This window comes from Sus scrofa, chromosome 5 (genome assembly GCF_000003025.6).
Source record: "Sus scrofa isolate TJ Tabasco breed Duroc chromosome 5, Sscrofa11.1, whole genome shotgun sequence".
NCBI classification, from domain to species: domain Eukaryota; kingdom Metazoa; phylum Chordata; class Mammalia; order Artiodactyla; family Suidae; genus Sus; species Sus scrofa.
The window spans coordinates 89519032-89527558 of record NC_010447.5 but is presented as its reverse complement, the minus strand read 5'-3'; the positions used below and the strand labels follow the sequence as shown (position 1 = coordinate 89527558).

The following is an 8527-nucleotide window of genomic DNA, read 5'->3' as shown; positions in this document are numbered from 1 at the left end:
GATTTGCGGATATTGAAGAATCATTGCATCACTGGAATAAATCCCACTTGATCATGTGCAATCCTTTTAATGTATTTTTGGATTTGGTTTGCTAGTATTTTGTATTTTGTATTTAGTATTTGTATTTAGTATTTTGAGGGTTTTTGCATCTATGTTCATCAGTGGCATTGGCCTGTAACTTTCTTTTTTTGGGTGGTATCTTTGTTTTGTTATCAGGGTGATGGTGGCCTCATAGAATGAGTTTTGGAGTGTTCCTTTCTCTGAAATTTTTTGGAATAGTTTCCGAAGGATAGGTGTTAGCTCTTCTCTAAATGTTTGATAGGATTCACCTGTGAAGCCATCTGGTCCTGGACTTTTGTTTGTTGGAAGTTTTTAAGTCACAGTTTCAATTTCAGTACTTGTGATTGATCCATTCATCTATTCTATTTCATCTTGGTTTAGTCTTGGAAGATTGTACTTTTCTAGGAATTTGTCCATTTCTTCTAGGCTGTCCATTTTGCTGGCATATAGTTGCTTGTAGTAATCTCTTATGATCCTTTGTATGTCTGGGATGTCCATTGTAATGTCTCCTTTTTCATTTCTAATTTTATTGACTTTAGTCTTCTCTCCTTTTTTTTCTTGATAAGTCTGCCTAAGGGTTTATCAATTTTGTTGATCTTTTCAAAGAACCAGCTTTTAGTTTCATCAGTGTTTTCTATGGTTTTTTTCATTTCTATTTCATTGATTTCTGCTCTGATCTTTATGATTTCTTTCCTTCTGCTAACTTTAGGTCTTGTCTGTTCTCTCTCTAGCTGCTTTAGATGTAAAGTTAAGTTGTTTATTTGACCTTTTTCTTGTTTCCTGAGGTAGGCTTGTATTGCTATGAATGTCTCTCTTAGAATTGCTTTTGCTGCATCCCATAGGTTTTGGATTGTTCTATCTTTGTTGTTGTTTGCTTATAGGTATTTTTAAATTTCCTCTTTGATTTCTTCAGTGATCCATTGGTTGTTTCGTACCATGTCGTTTAGTCTCCATGTGTTTGTGTTTTTTGCAATTTTTTCTTGTTGTTGTTTTCCAGTCGTACAGCATTGTGATCAGAAAAGACACTTGATATGATTTCAATTTTCTTAAAGTTACCAAGCCCTGATTTGTGGCCCAGAATGTGGTCAATCCTAGGAATTCTGTGTGCACTTGAGAAGAATGTGTATGCTGCTGCTTTTGAATGGAACGTTCTATAAATATCTATTAAGTCCCTCTTATTGGATGAGTCATTTAAGGCCTGTGTTTCTTTGTTGATTTTCTGTCTAGATGATCTGTCTATTGCCATAAAATCCCCTACTTTAATTGTGTTATTGTCAATTTCTCCTCTTAAGGTTGTTAGCAGTTTCCTTATATATTAAGGTGCTCCTATGTTGGGTGTGTATATATTTACAATCGTTGTATCTTCTTGAATTGATCCTTTGATCGTTATGTAATGTCCTTTGTCTCATATAATATTATTTATTTTAAGGTCTATTTTGTCTGATATAAATATTGCTACTCCAGCTTTCTTTTGATTCCCATTTGCATGGAATATTTTCTTCTATCCTCTCATTTTCAATTTGTATGTGTCCCTAGAACTGAAGTGGATCTCTTGAAGACAGCATATATATGGGTCTTTTTTTTTTTGGTATGCATTCAGACTGTCTTTTGTTGGGGCATTTAGTCCATTTCTATTTAAGGTAATTATTGATATGTATGTTCTAATTGCCATTTTATTAACTGTTTTGGATTTGTTTTATGCTCTTTTTTCCTCCCTTCTTTTCTTGTTCTCTTGTGGTTTGATGACTATCTTTAGTGTTGTATTTGAGTTGCTTTTTCTTATTTGTGTGTGTATCTATTGTAGATTTTGGTTTGCAGTTACCCTGAAGTTTTGATATAGGAGTCTATATGTATATACAAGATTGTTTTAAGTTTTTGGTCTCTTAATTGCAAGTGTATCTCCAGTGTCCTGCATTTATACCCTCCTCTTCTCATGATTTCAGGTTTTAATAGCATATTTGGTGAATGATTTCCCTCCTTTACTATATGTATGCCTTTACTATGTGTAAACCTTGTCATTTTGTAATATTTTTGTTTCTAGTTGTGGGCGTTTCTTTTCCACCTAGAGAAGTTCATTTAGTATTTGTTATAAATCTGGTTTAGTGGTGCTGAATTCTCTTAGCTTTTGCTTGTCTTCTTCAAATCTGAATGAGAGCCTTGCTGGGTAGAGTAATCTTGGTTGGAGGTTTTTTCCTTTCATCACTTTAAGTATAACATGCCACTCCCTTGTGGCCTGCAGAGTTTCTGCTGAAAAATATGCTGACAATCTTTTTGGGGTCCTCTTGTATGTTATTTGTTTCTTTTCCCTAGATGCTTTCGATATTTTCTCTTTGTCTTTAATTTTGGTCTGTTTGATTAATATGTGTCTTGGGCTTCTTTTCGGCTGGCACTGCCATCTTCCAGTAATTCTCCAAAATGACTGACGTGAAGGGAAAGAGGAGGGGCACCCACTATATGTTCTCTAGGCCTTTTAGAAAACATGGAGTTGTTCCTTTGGCATCATACATGCAAATCTACAAGAAAGGTGATATTGTAGCCATCAAGGGAATGGGTACTGTTCAAAAAGGAATGCCACACAAATGTTACCATGGCAAAACTGGAAGAGTCTACAGTGTAACCCAGCATGCTGTTGGCATTGTTGGAAACAAACAAGTTAAGGGCAAGATTCTTCCCAATATAAAATTAATGTGCATATCAAGCATCTTAAACACTCTAAGAGCCAAGACAGCTTCCTGAACCATGTGAAGGAAAACAGTCAGAAAAAGAAGGAAGCCAAAGAGAAAGGGACTTGGGTTCAGCTGAAGCACCAGCCTACTCCACCCAGAGAAGCTCACTTTGTGAGAACCAATGGAAAGGAGCCTGAACTGTTGGAACCCATTCCTTATGAATTCATGACATGGTAAGTGTAAAGAAAATAAAAGACCTAGACTGTAAAAATGTTTCTCTTAATTAAATGCAAGTGTTATGTCTCCTCCTCCAAAGAAATATTTAAAGCAGATTTTGTGTTCACATTCAGTGGGTGATGTCTTTACTATTCAAGTTTACTTTTTTTTCTTTCTGAATGATGCAAGGTTATTGAGCAATAGAAAATATACTCCATTGGTAAGTAAACTGCCAGATACATATTTATAAAACATTTGTACTAGATTGAAAATAGTCTGAAAAATTATGTTGTATTATACTAAAGCTCAGGGAAAGTTGATTACTCATAATTGCATCATAAGTAGCTATGTTTCAAAGATCAGAAACTTTGAAACCAATTGCTTAAAAATACATTGTTTAAAGCCCCCCTCCCTCAAAAAAGGTATGTGTCTTGGGGTGTTTCTCCTTGTGTTTATTTTATATTGTACTTGTTGTGCTTCCTGGATTTGAGCAAGTGATTCCTTTTCCATGTTAGGGATGTTTTTTGGCTATTATCTCTTCAAATATTTTTTTGGACCTTTTCTCTCTCTCTTCTCCTTCTGGCATCCCTATAATACGGACATTGGTGCCTTCAACATTGTCCCAAAGTTATCTTAGACTGTCTTCATTTCTTTCAGTCTCTTTTCTCTTTTCTGTTCCACATCAGTGATTTCCACTAGTCTGTCCTCCACCTCGCTTGTTCATTCTTCTGCCTCCTGTATTCCATGTTGGTTGCTTCTAATTAATTTTTTACTTCAGTTATTGTATTTAGCATCTATGCTTGCTTAATCCTTAAATCTCATATTTCTTTGCTCAGTGTTTCTTGTAATTTATCAATCTTTGCCTCTAGTTTAGTTTCAATGTCTTGAATCATCTTTGCTATCATCAGTCTAAAGTCTTTTCCATGGAGGCTGATAATCTCCAAATCACTTAGCTATTTTCTGGTGTTTTTTCTTGCTCCCTTATCTGAATCATAATTCTCTACCTTTTCATTTTGTATAGATTTTTGGTGTGGTCTCCTTTTTGCAGACAGTAGATTTGTAGCCTCTCTTGCTTCTGATGTCTGCCCCCTTGTGGCTGAAGTTGGTATGGGGGCTTGCTGTAGGCTTCCTGATGGGAGGGTCTTGTGCCTGCCCACTGGTAGGTGGAGCTGATGCTTATCCCTTTGGTGGGTGGGGCTTTGTCTCTGGGTGAGATTAGAGGTGGCTTTGTGCCTAGGGGGGTCTTTAGGCAGCCTGTTTGCTGATAGGTGGGGCTGTGATCCACACACAAAACCCCCCTCCCCCCACCCCAGGATTATTGTTTGGCCTGGGGCTTCTCAGCACTGATGGGGACAGATTTTTTCCAAAATGGACACCTCTAGAGGAACACACACTGATGATTATTCCAGAGACCATTGCCTCCAATGTCATTCCCCCACAATGAGACACAGTCACTCCCTGTTTTCCCAGGAGATCCTTCAAGAACTGCAGTCAGGTCTGACCCAGATTCCTATGTAGTCTCTGCTTTGGCCTGGGACCCAGTGCACATGAAAGCCTTTGTGTGCCTTTCAAGAATGACATCTCTGTTTTTCCCAGTCCTGTGGAGCTCCTGTGCACAAGCCCCACTGGCCTTCAATGCCAATTGCTCTGGGGGCTCCTTATCCCAATGCCAGATCCCCAGGCATGGGGACCTGACATGGGGCTCTCAGAATTCTCACTCCTGTAGGTGAGTCTCTGTGATATAGTTGCTTTTCCACTCTGTGGGCTGCCCACCCAGCAAGTATGGGGTTGCTTATATCATGTAATTGCCCCTCCTACCATCTTGATGTGACCTCCTCTCTGTCTTCTGGAGTTGGATATCTTTTTTGATAGTTTGCAGTCTATTAGGTTGAAGGTTTTCATCAGTTGGTTGTAATTTTTTTGCTTTTATGAGAGAAGTTGAGCTCCAGTCCTTCTACTCTGCCATCTTAATTCCCAGTCCTGCCCATTTTTAAATCAGGTTGTTTGGGTTTTTTTTAAATATTGAATTGTATCAAATGTTTATATATGTTGGATATTAATTCCTTATTGGTTATATCATTTGCAAGTATTTTCTCCCTTTGAGTAGGTTGTCTTTTTGTTGTGTCAGTGGTTTCTTTTGCTGTGCAAAAGCTTTTAAGTTTAGTTAGGTCCTATTGGTTTGTTTTTGCTTTTCTTTCCTTTACTTTAAGAGACAGTTCCAGAAAAATATTGCTGTGATTAATGTCTAAAAGTATTCTGCCCTATGTTTTCCTCTAGGAGTTTTATAATATCCAATCTTACTTTTAGAACTTTAATCAATTTTGAGTTTATTTTTGTATACAGTGTTAGGGAATGTTCTGATGTCATTCTCTTACATGTAGTTGTCCAGTTTTCCCAACACCACTTATTGAAGAGACTATCTTCTCTCCATTGCATATTCTTGCCTCTTTTTTTGTAAATTAGCTGACAGTAAGTGTATGGGCTTTTTTCTGATATTTCTAAACTGTTTCATTATCTATATGTCTGTTTTTGTGCTGGTACCACACTGTTTGGATTACTGTAGCTTTGTACTATAGTCTGAAGACAGGGAGAGTGATTCTTTCAGTTCTGTTCTTCTTTCTCAGGGTTGTTTTGTCTATTTGGGATCTTCTGTATTTCTATACAAATTTTTAAACCTCTTCGGCCCTCCTGTCTCTCCAAACAACACCAGAGCTTTTGATCCACCCCATACCGTGTTTGCACCTCTACTATGGTATTCTCTTGACCTTAATGTTGGTCTCCATTGTATTTTGAACCATCCCTAGGCAACCACTTATCTGTACTTTGCCTCTATAAATTTGCCTATTCTGAATATTTCATAGAAATGGAATCATAGACTATACAAAGTTGAAGCTCTTTGTCTCTGGTTTCTTTTTTAGAATATTTTCAAGATTCATCCATGTTATGGGATATATCAATACTTCATTCCTTTTTATTGCTCAGTAACATTCCATGATATGAATATACCCGATTTTTCAAATCTTTTCATCAGTTGATGGGCATTTGAACTGTTTGCACTTTTTGGCTATAATGAATAATGCTGCTGTGAACATCTGTGTATACATTTTCAGGTGGACATGTTTTCATTTCCCTTGAGTATATATATATATACACATATATATATATATATATATATATACACATATATATATATATATATATATATATATATATATATGTATATATACACTTAGTAGAATTCCTGGGCGAGATGGTAACTCTAAATTTATTGTTTTTAGGAACTTCTAGAATTTTTCCCAAACAGCTGCACCATTTTACCTTCTTATCAGCAAACTATCAGTGTTCCAAATTCTCTACATCCTCACCTACATTTATTATTAGATGCATTTTTTTTTTTTTTTTTTTTGTCTTTTTGCCTTTTCTAGGGCCGCTCCCACGGCATATGGAGGTTCCCAGGCTAGGGGTTGAATCGGAGCTGTAGCGCTGGCCTACGCCAGAGCCACAGCAATGCGGGATCCGAGCCGTGTCTGCAACCTACACCACAGCTCATGGCAACACCGGATCCTTAACCCACTGAGCAAGGCCAGGGATCGAACCTGCAACCTCATGGTTCCTAGTCGGATTCGTTAACCACTGCACCACGATGGGAACTTCAGCTGCGTTTTTGATAATAGGTATCTCGGTGGGTTTGAAATGATATCCCATTATGGTTTTGATTTACATCTTCTTGATGGCTAATGAAGTTAAGTACCTTTTTGTGTGTCTGTTGACCATTTATATATCTCCTTTGGAGCTACATAGGCCTTATATAAGCCTTATATGTAGGCATATTGAGTTGTAAAACTTCTTCATATGTTTCAGATAGAATTCCTTTATTAATTATGTGAGTCCCAAATTTTCTCCCATTCTGTAAGTTGTCTTTATGCCTTTTTTTTTTTTTTTTGGCTATGCCTGCAGCAGTCTTTCCGCTTTCTTGATAGTACCCTTTGAAGCACAATAGTTTTCAATTCTAATGAAATTCAGTTTATCTACTTTTTTCCTCTTGTTGTACTTTCAGTGTCATATCTAAGAAATTATTGCTTGATCCAAGATCATGAGGATTTCTACCTATATTTTCTTCTAAGTGTTGTATAGTTTTAGCTCTTACATTTAAGAGGTTTTTGATCTGTTTTCAGTTAATATTTAAAAATATTGTGAGATAGAGGTCTTACTTCAGTCATATAGATATTTAGTTGTCCTAGCACCATCAGTTGAAGAAATTATTCTTTCTCCATCCAATTGTGTGGGAACACTTATTGAAAATCAATTAATTATAAATATGAGAATTTATTTATTTATTTATTGTCTTTTTGCCTTTTCTAGGGCTGTACCTGTGGCATATGGAGGTTCCCAGGCTAGGGGTCTAATCGAAGCTGTAGCCACTGGCCTACTCCACACCACAGCAGTGCGGGAACTGAGCCGCGTCTGTGACCTACACCACAGCTCATGGCAACACCGGATCCTTAACCCACTGAGCAAGGCTAGGGCTCGAACCTGAAACCTTATGGTTCCTAGTCTGATTCATTAACTACTGAGCCATGACAGGAACTCCTAAATGTGAGAATTTATTTCTGCCTCTCATTTCTAGTCTCTTGATTTATATGTCTGTCCTTGTCCCACTACCACATTTTCCTGCTTACCGTAGCTTGTACTAAGTTTTATAATTGGGAAATATGAGAATTCCAATTTTTATTCTTCTATTTCAAGAATGTTTTGGCTATTCTGGATCTCTTGAATTTTCATATGTACTTTAGGATCAGCTTGTCAGTTTCTGCAAAGAGGCCAGCTATGGTTTTAAAAGGGATGACATTGAATCTCTGGACCAGTTGAGAGGGTATTGCCATCCTAATGATATTAAATTTTCATCAGTGAGTATGGAGTGTCTTTCCATTTATTTAGGTCTTTAATTTCTTTCAGTAAATTTAGGAATTTTTAGTGTATAGACTTTTCATGTTTTTCTTAAATTTATTCTTGAGTATTTCATTCCTTTTAATACTATTGTAAATTGAATTGTTTTCTTAATTTCATTTTTCAGATTGCTCATTGCAAGTGTATAGAAATACAGTTGATTTTTATGTATTGATCTTCTATCTTACAACCTTACCGAATTCTTTTTTTAGTTCTAGTAGTTTTTTTTTTTTTTTCAGTGATTTTCTTAAAATTTTCTACATGTAAGTTCACGTCATCTGCAAATAGAGGTCGTTTTACTTCTTCCTTTCCCATCTGAGTGCCTGTTATTTCTTTTGTTGCCTAGTTGCCTAATTCACTGCAGTGTGTGTTGAATACAAGTGGTGAAAGTGAACATCCTTGTTCTTGTTCCTAGTCTTAGGGAAAAAGCCTTCAGTATTTTGCCATTAAGTGTGATATTACCTGTGGGTTTTTCAAAGATGCCCTTTATCAGATTGAGAACATTTCTTTCTATTCCTAGTTTTTTTTTTTTTCTTAATAAATGAAAGGGTGTTTGATTTTGTTAAATGCTTTCCAGCATTTTTGCATCTATATTCATAAGGGATAAAGGTCTGTAGTTTTTTTTTTCGTTGTAATCT

The 8527-nt window shown here is 36.4% G+C and overlaps 1 pseudogene; it reads left to right on the top strand.

Moving 5' to 3' along the window:
- Positions 2365 to 3682, top strand: LOC100738114 (annotated as a pseudogene).